Below are 9,993 nucleotides of genomic sequence, written 5' to 3' on the forward strand. Positions count from 1 at the left end.
TGGTGGGACTGTAGCCTGCCAGGCTCCTCTGTTCATGGGATTCTCTATGCCAGAACTGGAGTGGGTAGCCATTCCCTTCTCCAGGGTATCTTCCTGACGCATGGATCGAATCCTAGTCTCCTGCATTGCATGCAGATTCTTTTTACCATCTGAGCCACCAAGGAAGCCCATAGAGAGACAAATATGGAGTTATATCAACTAAAATGTAGGAAACCAGAAAGGGTTTGGGGAAAGTTAGGATGGTGGAACCCAAGGAAAAAGACCAATCAGAAAGTCAAGAGATTTCCTGGAATTTGCACAATAGCTGAACTTTTAAACAAGTAACTAGAGGTGGGATTCCTGGTGACTCACAGTGGAAAAGACAATGAAGGAACAAAGTCACGTGATTATGGTAAGAGGCCAAGGAAAAGCATTTTATGGCAGCCCCAAGTGACCTGGCTATACCCCTAGCATTTCATCCCCATTGGAGATTCGGTTTTATGGGACAATACTGCTGAGTTTCAAACCTAGAATGACCACACATCCAAGTGGCCCTGACACAGTCCTAGGTCCACACCCACTGCCCCAGTGTCTTATCTGGTTTAACATTCTAGTATTCTCAAACTCTCCTGATTTGAATGATAATGATATGATCATTTATACCAACCCTGTAGCACTACCCTTAACCTTATAATTTTGTGGAGTAAGTCACAATGGAAAAAGACCACTCAATAAATCAGTATTAACTTCCAGGTTCAGTCTTTTAAAAAACCTACACCCAGGAATCAAGCAAAATGCACCTCTTCTTATCATATGTCAGACACTGAGCTTGACAATGGAATATAAAGATAAAGTAATATGTTCTGTGTTTTAGGGAGCTTCCAGTGTGGGGTAGAATAGTAACACAACTAGTGAACCGCTTACATTACACATACTCTGCAGGTTTCTTTCCTTTTTTTCTTTTAAAAAATTGTATTGGAGTATAGTTGATTTACTATGTGGCGTTACTTTCTGCTGTACATCAAAGTGAATCAGTTATACATAGATTCAGTTTTTGTTAGATTCCTTTGCATATAGGCCACTGTGAAGATGTCTGATAGAGTTTCTTTTTGAGTTCTAGAGTAAGACCATCTGTCCGTAATGGCGTATGGAGAAGGAAATGGCAACCCACTCCAGTGTTCTTGCCTGGAGAATCCCAGGGATGGGAGAGCCTGGTGGGCTGCCGTCTATGGGGTCGCACAGAGTCGGACACGACTGAAGCGACTTAGCAGCAGCAGCAGCCGCAGGGAGGAAGTGGATAGAAACGAGAAAAGTTGGGTATTTCCAAATGTTAACCATCTGATGGTGACTTGGTAATTTTTCAGACAGAAATAGGAGTTGGAAGATGGGTCACAGAGTTAGGAAATCCTGCCTTTCTTTTTTTTTTACTTTTAATTTCAAAATTGAGACAGTCTTGTAGGGACAGATAGCCTCTTCCAAGTGGAGGCACGATATGGGGGACCATAGGCTAAAGGTGAGAAATCTAGACCTTAGAAGGGGAATATTGGTGAGTACTACCTCCCTTCCTAATTGGAGTCTCCTCATTGCCAGTCCTAAAGGCTAGGGATTTTATTTTACTAGAGGAAGTTACCAGTTTCCTTACATAGACATGTAAGCAAACCATTAACTTGCAACAGGAGAATAGCCATAATGGTAGACACCATTGACTCAGTGCTAACACAGGGGAGAAATTCCTTTGAGACAGAGAGGAAAGACTTCTCAGAAGGATAACACTTGTTTTCAGATTCAAATGTAAGTAGATTTTTATCAGATTGTGAGAGGAGTGGGGTTGGAGAGACAAAAGAACTATGAAAAAGAACTGAAAGCTGAGATTATGTTAATTCATTGACTCATTGAATATTTATATGGCAAGCACATTACTAGGTGCTGCGGAGTGAGGGTAGAGAGAGGTGATTCTGGATTTCTAACAAACTCAGGTGCGGCTGCTGCTAGACTATGGATGGCACCATAGAAAGCAAGGGGCTTCCCTGGGGTCAGGAAGATCCCCAGGAGAAGGGAATGGCCAACCACTCCAGTATTCTTCCCCAGAGAATTCCATGGACAGAGGAGCCTGGTGGGCTACAGTTCATAGAGTCACAAAGAGTTGGACACAACTGAACGACTGACACTTTCCCTTTCATAAGAAGTGAAACTCCAAATAATGGCACCACATGACCTCAGTCAGATGTGAAACTGACTCCTGGTGACTGGTGAAAGCTTCTGAATTCAGTGCTTTCTCTTTTAAAATTTGACATCAATTAAATTTGTTCAAAACCTCATTACTTTGCTGACTAATGTCCGTCTAGTCAAGGCTATGGTTTTTCCAGTGGTCATGTATGGATGTGAGAGTTGGACTGTGAAGAAAGCTGAGCGCTGAAGAATTGATGCTTTTGAACTGTGGTGTTGGAGAAGACTCTTGAGAGTCCCTTGGACTGCAAGGAGATCCAACCAGTCCATTCTGAAGGAGATCAACCCTGGGATTTCTTTGGAAGGAATGATGCTAAAGCTGAAACTCCAGTACTTTGGCCACCTCATGCAAAGAGTTGACCCATTGGAAAAGACTCTGATGCTGGGAGGGATTGGGGGCAGGAGGAGAAGGGGACGACAGAGGATGAGATGGCTGGATGGCATCACCGACTCGATGGACGTGAGTCTGAGGGAATTCCGGGAGTTGGTGATGGACACGGAGGCCTGGCGTGCTGCGATTCATGGGGTCACAAAGAGTCAGACATGACTGAGCGACTGAACTGAACTGAAACTGTAAGTTCTATGGGCACTTTACAAATCGACTTTTTTTAAAAATGAGTCAATACAGTTTAGCACTTTAGTTTTAAATTGTGTTGTGGAGAAAAAATATTTTAGAAAGTGGGTTCAGTTTTTTATAAACCTACACCATAGCGTATTAAAAAGCAGAGACATTACTTTGCCAACAAAGGTCCATCTAGTAAGGCTATGGTTTTTCCAGCAGTCATATATGGATGTGAGAGTTGGACTGTGAAGAGAGCTGAGCGCTGAAGAAGTGATAATTGATAATATGATGAATTGATAATTCATCATAATTATCTCTGCCTCAGACAGTAAAGCGTCTGCCCGCAATGTGGGAGACCCAGGTTCATTTCTGGGTTGGGAAGATCCCCTGGAGAAGGAAATGGCAACCCACTCCAGTATTCTTGCCTCGAAAATCCCATAGATGGAGGAGCCTGGTAGGCTATAGTCTATGGGGTCGTAAAGAGTCGGACACGACTAAGCAACTTCACTTATTTACATTACCTCAGAACCATAAGAGCCTCAAGTATAGAAAAGAGGACCAGGATGTCTTGGGGTTACCACAGGAGACTTTCCAGGGGAAATTTTGAGAAGAACTTACTTTGGTATCTTTGATTATTCCAAGGGTAGCCTCCCCCTACTTCTGGAGAAAGGCCTGTGGGCTTGAGAAATGGGTGGGGGTTTTATTTTATCACTTCTTTACTCAAAAACTTTCAGTAACTCTTTATTATCCCAAGAGTGAAATTTAAATCTTAGTCTGCATTTAAGACTCTCCTTAATTTAGCCAAAACTACCATTTCCATACTGTCTCTAGAACACTGCTACAACTATTCCTCCTAAAGCAATCTTTCATTCTCAAAGGTTACTTACCCCATTATGGATTTACCAGGTAGTGCTAGTGGTAAACCTGCCTGCCAGTGCAGGAGACGTAAGAGACACAGGTTCGATCCTGGATTGGGAAGATCCCCTAGAGAAGGAAATGGCGACCCATTCCAGTTTTCTTGCCTTGAGAATCTCCTCCTTCTCTTGGACAACCTCATGGACATACATGTGGGGGTCGCCCAGAGTTGGACACGACTGAAGTGACTTAACGCACACCCCATTATGACCACCTGGGTTCCCTTCTCTTTCTCTCTTTTTAAATTTTATTTCTTCTATCAGTGTTTTAGCTGGATAATTTTTATATGTTGGCTGTGCTGTGCAGCATGTGGTATCTTAGTTCCCTGACCAGGGATTGAACCCATGCCTCCCACAGTGGAAACACAGGGTCTTAATCACTGGACTGCAGGAAAAGTCCCCCTCTTCTGTCAGTTTTATTGAGATATAATTAACATACAGCACAGTGTAAGTTTAAGGTATACAGACCTCGTCAAGCATAATGACTTGAGTCACATACATTGTGAATGATTACCACAAGTTTAGTTAACATCCATCATCTCATATAAATATGGGAAAAAAGGAAAGAAAAATGATTATTTTTCCCTTGTGGTGAGAACCTTCAGGATTTGCTCTCTTGGCAACTTTTAAATATCCTGTAGAGCAGTGTTAACTATGCCATCATATTGTACATTCCATCCCCCATACTTATTTGTTTTCCTTGTATAAAATGGATGTTTGTAACTTTTGACCACCTTCATCCAATTCTCCAACCCCAACCCCCCAAACTCTTGCCTCTGGTAATCACAAAATCTGATCCTTTTCTCTATGAGATTTTTTTTTTTAAAGATTTCACATATAAGTGAGATCATATAGCATTTGTCTCTGCCTCATTTATTTTATTCAGCATAATGCCTTCATAGTTTATCTATGTTGTCTCAAATAGCAGGATTTCTTTTCTTTTCCATGGCTGTGTAGTATTCCTCTGTGTGTGTGTATGTGTGTGTGTGTGTGTGTGTGTGTATACCACATTTTCTTTATCCATTCATTGTTGATGGACACTTAGGTTATCACTCTCCTTGGGATCTCTGAAAATACAATTACTAGAACAGTAATACTTCCATGTAAATTATTTTATCAAATCACTTTCTGCTTTTTCTGTGAAGGTAAGATTCAGAGAACACAACACGTCTGGTGCCTATGAAAGGAAAAAACACCCATAAAAATAGGGAAAGGGAAACTCTGAAGATTCATTTCCATTGCATGACAATTTCCCCAGTAGTTGCTCTAGAAAGGGAACCCATTTGCAAATAAAAAACTCTTATTTTCAGTTCAAACTTTTTCCTATTAGTGATCCCCATGGCATATAAATATGTCCATTGTAAGTTTCCTGCATGTATGTAATTCCCCAGAGGCTAGTCAACCCCTGGTAATTTTATGGATTTGACAGTTTCAGAAACAATTTTAGGAAAAGTAAGATACAGCAAGCCAAGAGGTTGGGGCAAACAGCTAACACCCTTTGTCTGATCATGTTAGTCACTGATGACTACTGTCTGATTGTTATGGAAAGTGTCTTAAAACAAATCTTGTTTGAGAATTGTCTTTCCATTGTTTAGACCAGTCAAGTATATCAATGAGTTTCTTGTTACTGACAGAGTTTCGGAAACAGTTTTTACTAAGGACCCCTGGGAACCTTGGGGCTATCCAAGTGGGGCTTTTAGCTTTTTAATCCTGAACAGGAAGCAACTTTGCAAGATACTAACCGCAACCAATGAAACACCAAAACTTTTCCATGAGAAACATGCTAGTATCAACGATCACTTTTTGAAATTCTAAGCAAATAATTGCATCTAATATTCTATGGAGGGCTTTTCTGGTGGCTCATTGGAAGAATCTGCTTGCCAATGCAGGAGACACAGGTTTAATACCTGCGTTGGGAAGATCACTTGAAGAAGGAAATAGCAACCCAGTCCAGTATTCTTGCGTGGGAAATCCTATGGACAGAGGAGCCTGGCAGGATATAGTCTAGGGGTCACAAAAGAGTTGGACGTGACTTAGTGACTAAACAACAACAATTTTCTAGGGAACCTTCATGAGCTGAGTTTCATGTTTCACTGGCATCAAAGTTAGAACAAAAATCTAAAGCCTCCTATCTCCATTGCTGCTTTGTTTCTGTTGCAAGTGTCTTCTTGGCAAGTCATAAGTCATCCATCCATCTATCCACCTATCCAGGCATTTAGCCAGTAAGAATTAACACACTTAGGAGTATAGTTGTATGCTAAGTAAGATGTGTTGGCTCAGTTGTGTCTGACTCAGCAACCCCATGGACTGTAGCCTGCCAGCTCCTCTATCCATGGGATTCTCCAGACAAGAATAATGGAGTGGGTAGCCATTCCCTTCTCCGGGGGATCTTCCCAACCCAGGGATCAAACCTGGGTCTCCTGCATTGCAAGTGAATTCCTCACCATCTGAGCCACCAAGGAAACCCAGGATAGAAGTACAAAATGAATAATAAAATACTATTCCCAGTCTCAAACTGTTTACATTTCCATGGAAAGACAAGCCATGCTAAGATTCCATCTCACTCTTCCTTTTTACAGAAAAATGTCTCCAAAATATTATTTATACTCACACATTACATTGCCTCATTTTTCCTATTTCCTCAAGCTCTTCTAATTGAGCTTCTGTCTCACCACTGTATGGGCCTCCGAGGTGCCATTAGAGGTAAAGAGCCCAACTGCCAATGCAGGAGACATAAGAGATGTGGGTTTGATCCCTGGGTTGAGAATGATACCATGTAAGAGAACATGGCAACCTGCTCCAGTATTCTTGCCTGGAGAATCGCATGGACAGTGGAGCCTGGTGGGCTATGGTCTATAGGGTCTCAACAAGAGTTGGACATGACTGAAGTGACTTAGCATGCACGCACTCATCACTCTACACAAATAGCTCATTACTCCATATTTCCAAATCCAGTGGTGGTCACTTTTCTGTCCTTACATTACTCAACAGCTCAGGGGTTGACGACAGCCTTGTTAAAATCCTTCCTTCTCCTGTCTTCTATGATGCTCAGGACAGTTCAGTTGTTCAGTCACGTCTGACTCTTTGCGACCCCATGAATTGCAGCATGCCAGGCCTCCCTGTCCATCACCAACTCCCAGAGTACACTCAGACTCACGTCCATCAAGTTGGTGATGCCATCCAGCCATCTCATTCTCTGTCGTTCCCTTCTCCTCCTGCCCCCAATCCCTCCCAGCATCAGAGTTTTTCCAGTGGGTCAACTCTTTGCATGAGGTAGCCAAAGTACTGGAGTTTCAGCTTTAGCATCATTCTTTCCAAAGAACACCCAGGGCTGATCTCCTTTAGAATGGACTGGTTGGATCTCCTTGCAGTCCAAGAGGCTCTCGGGAGTCTTCTCCAACAAGACATTCAAAAGCATCAGTTCTTCAGCGCTCAGCCTTCTTCACAGTCCAACTCTCACATCCATACATGACCACTGGAAAAACCATAGCCTTGACTAGACGGACCTTTGTTGGCAAAGTAATGTCTCTGCTTTTCAATATGCTATCTAGGTTGGTCATAACTTTCCTTCCAAGGAGTAAGCATCTTTTAATTTCATGGCTGCAATCACCATCTGCAGTGATTTTGGAGCCCCCCAAAATAAAGTCTGACACTGTTTCCACTGTTTCCCCATCTACTTCCCATGAAGTGATGGGACCAGATGCCATGATCTTCGTTTTCTGAATGCTGAGCTTTAAGCCAACGTTTTCACTCTCCTCTTTCACTTTCATCAAGAGGCTTCTTAGTTCCTCTTCACTTTCTGCCATAAGGGTGGTGTCATCTGCATATCTGAGGTTATTGATATTTCTCCCGGCAATCTTGATTCCAGCTTGTGCTTCTTCCAGTCCAGCATTTCTCATGATGTACTCTGCATAGAAGTTAAATAAGCAGGGTGACAGTATACAGCCTTGACGTACTCCTTTTCCTATTTGGAACCAGTCTGTTGTTCCATGTCCAGTTCTAACTGTTGCTTCCTGACCTGACTTCAAGAGGCAGGTCAGGTGGTCTGGTATTCCCATCTTTTTCAGAATTTTCCACAGTTTATTGTGATGCACACAGTCAAAGGCTTTGGCATAGTCAATAAAGCAGAAATAGATGTTTTTCTGGAACTCTCTTGCTTTTGCGATGATCCAGCGGATATTGGCAATTTGATCTCTGGTTCCTCCGCCTTTTCTAAAACCAGCTTGAACATCTGGAAGATCAGCGAACTAAAATGGACTGGAATGGGTGAATTTAACTCAGATGACCATAATATCTATGATGCTACACCTTCCCAATTTTCTGCTCCACTCCATTACCTGCTCAGTCTCAGTCTCCTTTGCCAGTTCCTATTCCTCTGATAACCATCTAAATGCATCCCAGAGTTCCAGGCCTTCATCACTTCTTTATCTTCATCTGTTCAGAGTAAGTATCTCATCTACTCATGCCTTGCATACACCAATGACCCTCAAGTTATTTCCTTTGTCCCTTACCTTTTATCTAAACTCAGCTGGTGGGCAAGCACCTGCTTGCTTAAAATCTCCACCCGAATATTTATAGGCTTTCAATATTAGTGTGGCGAAACAAAGCTTGTGATCCCTATTCTCTTTCCCAACTTCCTTATCTCAGTTCATAGCTCCCATTCATTCAGTTTCTCAGGCATAAACCTAGGAATCGTTATCACTTTCTTCCTTTTCCCTACTCCTATTAATGATTTATAAACCAACTGTATTAACTTTACCTCTAAAATAAGTCTTAAATTTGTTTCACTTTCATTTATTTCCACTACTATAATTCTAAAAATAGACCCTAATTTATTTTACACTTGCCTCTTCATAATTCATTCTCCATAATTATCTTTTAAAAATATAAATCAAATATCCCATCCATCCTAGCTTAAAACCTCTAATCATTTCAGATGCCCTTGGAATAAAATCTAATTTTCTTATCATGACCTATAAGGAACTCTTTATAATTCTAGCCTCAGCATATACCACTTTTTCCCCTCCTAACTCACTACCCTAAAGGCACACTGACTTTTTTGTTCCTTGAGCAGAGACCAAGCTAGTTCCCACCTCAGGGTATTTACCCTTATTATTCACTCTAAACATCTGTCCCACATCTTTGCACATTCTTGATATCCTTTGGGTCTCAGTTCAAATGTGGTTCCCTTCTCAGAGAGACTATCCAAAGTGAAGTACCTTTCCTTCCTTTACTTTCTCTCCGGCCATAACCTTGTTTTGTATTTTCCACAATAGAAACTGTTGTCTGAAATCACCTTGTTCAATTATATGTTTCCTTATTTATTGTCTTCCTCTCCCTCTCTGGAATGTCAGGAATCTGGAACTTTATTCATCCTATTCATTGTTATATCCTCAATGTTTAGGAGGATTCCTGCACTTAAAAGGCTCTCAATCAATATTTGTTGAACAACTGGCTGAAAGACTCTTTAGCTGCTCCCTAGTGCATTTAGGATAAGGTTCAGCGATGGCTCAGCCGGTAAAGCATCTGCCTAAAATGTGGGAGACCCAGGTTCCATCCCTGGATTGGGAAGATCTCCTGGAGAAGGAAATGGCAACCCACTCCAGTATTTCTGCCTTGAAAATCCAATGGGCAGAGGAGCCTGGTAGGCTACAGACCATGGGGTCACAAAGAGTCAGACACGACTGAGTGACTTCACGTTCACATTCAGCAACTCCACAGGACTTACAAGTGAGTCTCTGCTTCCTTATCTAGCCTAATCATTCACTACTCAGATGCTCTGAACTCTCCTTAGCTTTGGTCAGGTACTGTCACTATTCACCACTTCTCTAGTTTCACATTTGTTGTTCTTTCTTTGGATTCTCTCCCTGCTCTGTATTCATCTGTGCCTGACTCATTTCTACTTACCTTTTAACTCTTAGCTTGGGGTTCAGTTCCTCTGTGTTGGTGGTTGATAGATAATCATCCCAAACAGCTTCCTATTCAGACCAGAAAGCTTGAAGTCCTCATTTAGAAAGTTCAGAAGTCGTAAAGTAAAAATTAAAAATAAATAAATTAATTAATTAAAAAAAAAATAAGAAAGTTCAGAAGTCTCCTTGTCTTCTTGGAATTGTGTATGTTTCCACAAATGCCAATAACAAGAAAAATGTTGGGAGTTCTCACTGAGACAATGGTCTCAGTGAGACCATTAAATAGTCTATTACCATAGCAATCAGAAAGCAGTTGTAGTGACTAATATAGTAATAAAAGTTTTGAAGGTTAGGTTAAGCAAGGTGTTTCCTATGCAAACTGATGACTTTTAATTCTTTACCC

This window comes from Oryx dammah, unplaced genomic scaffold (assembly GCF_014754425.2).
Source record: "Oryx dammah isolate SB20612 unplaced genomic scaffold, SCBI_Odam_1.1 HiC_scaffold_21, whole genome shotgun sequence".
In the NCBI taxonomy this organism is placed as follows: domain Eukaryota; kingdom Metazoa; phylum Chordata; class Mammalia; order Artiodactyla; family Bovidae; genus Oryx; species Oryx dammah.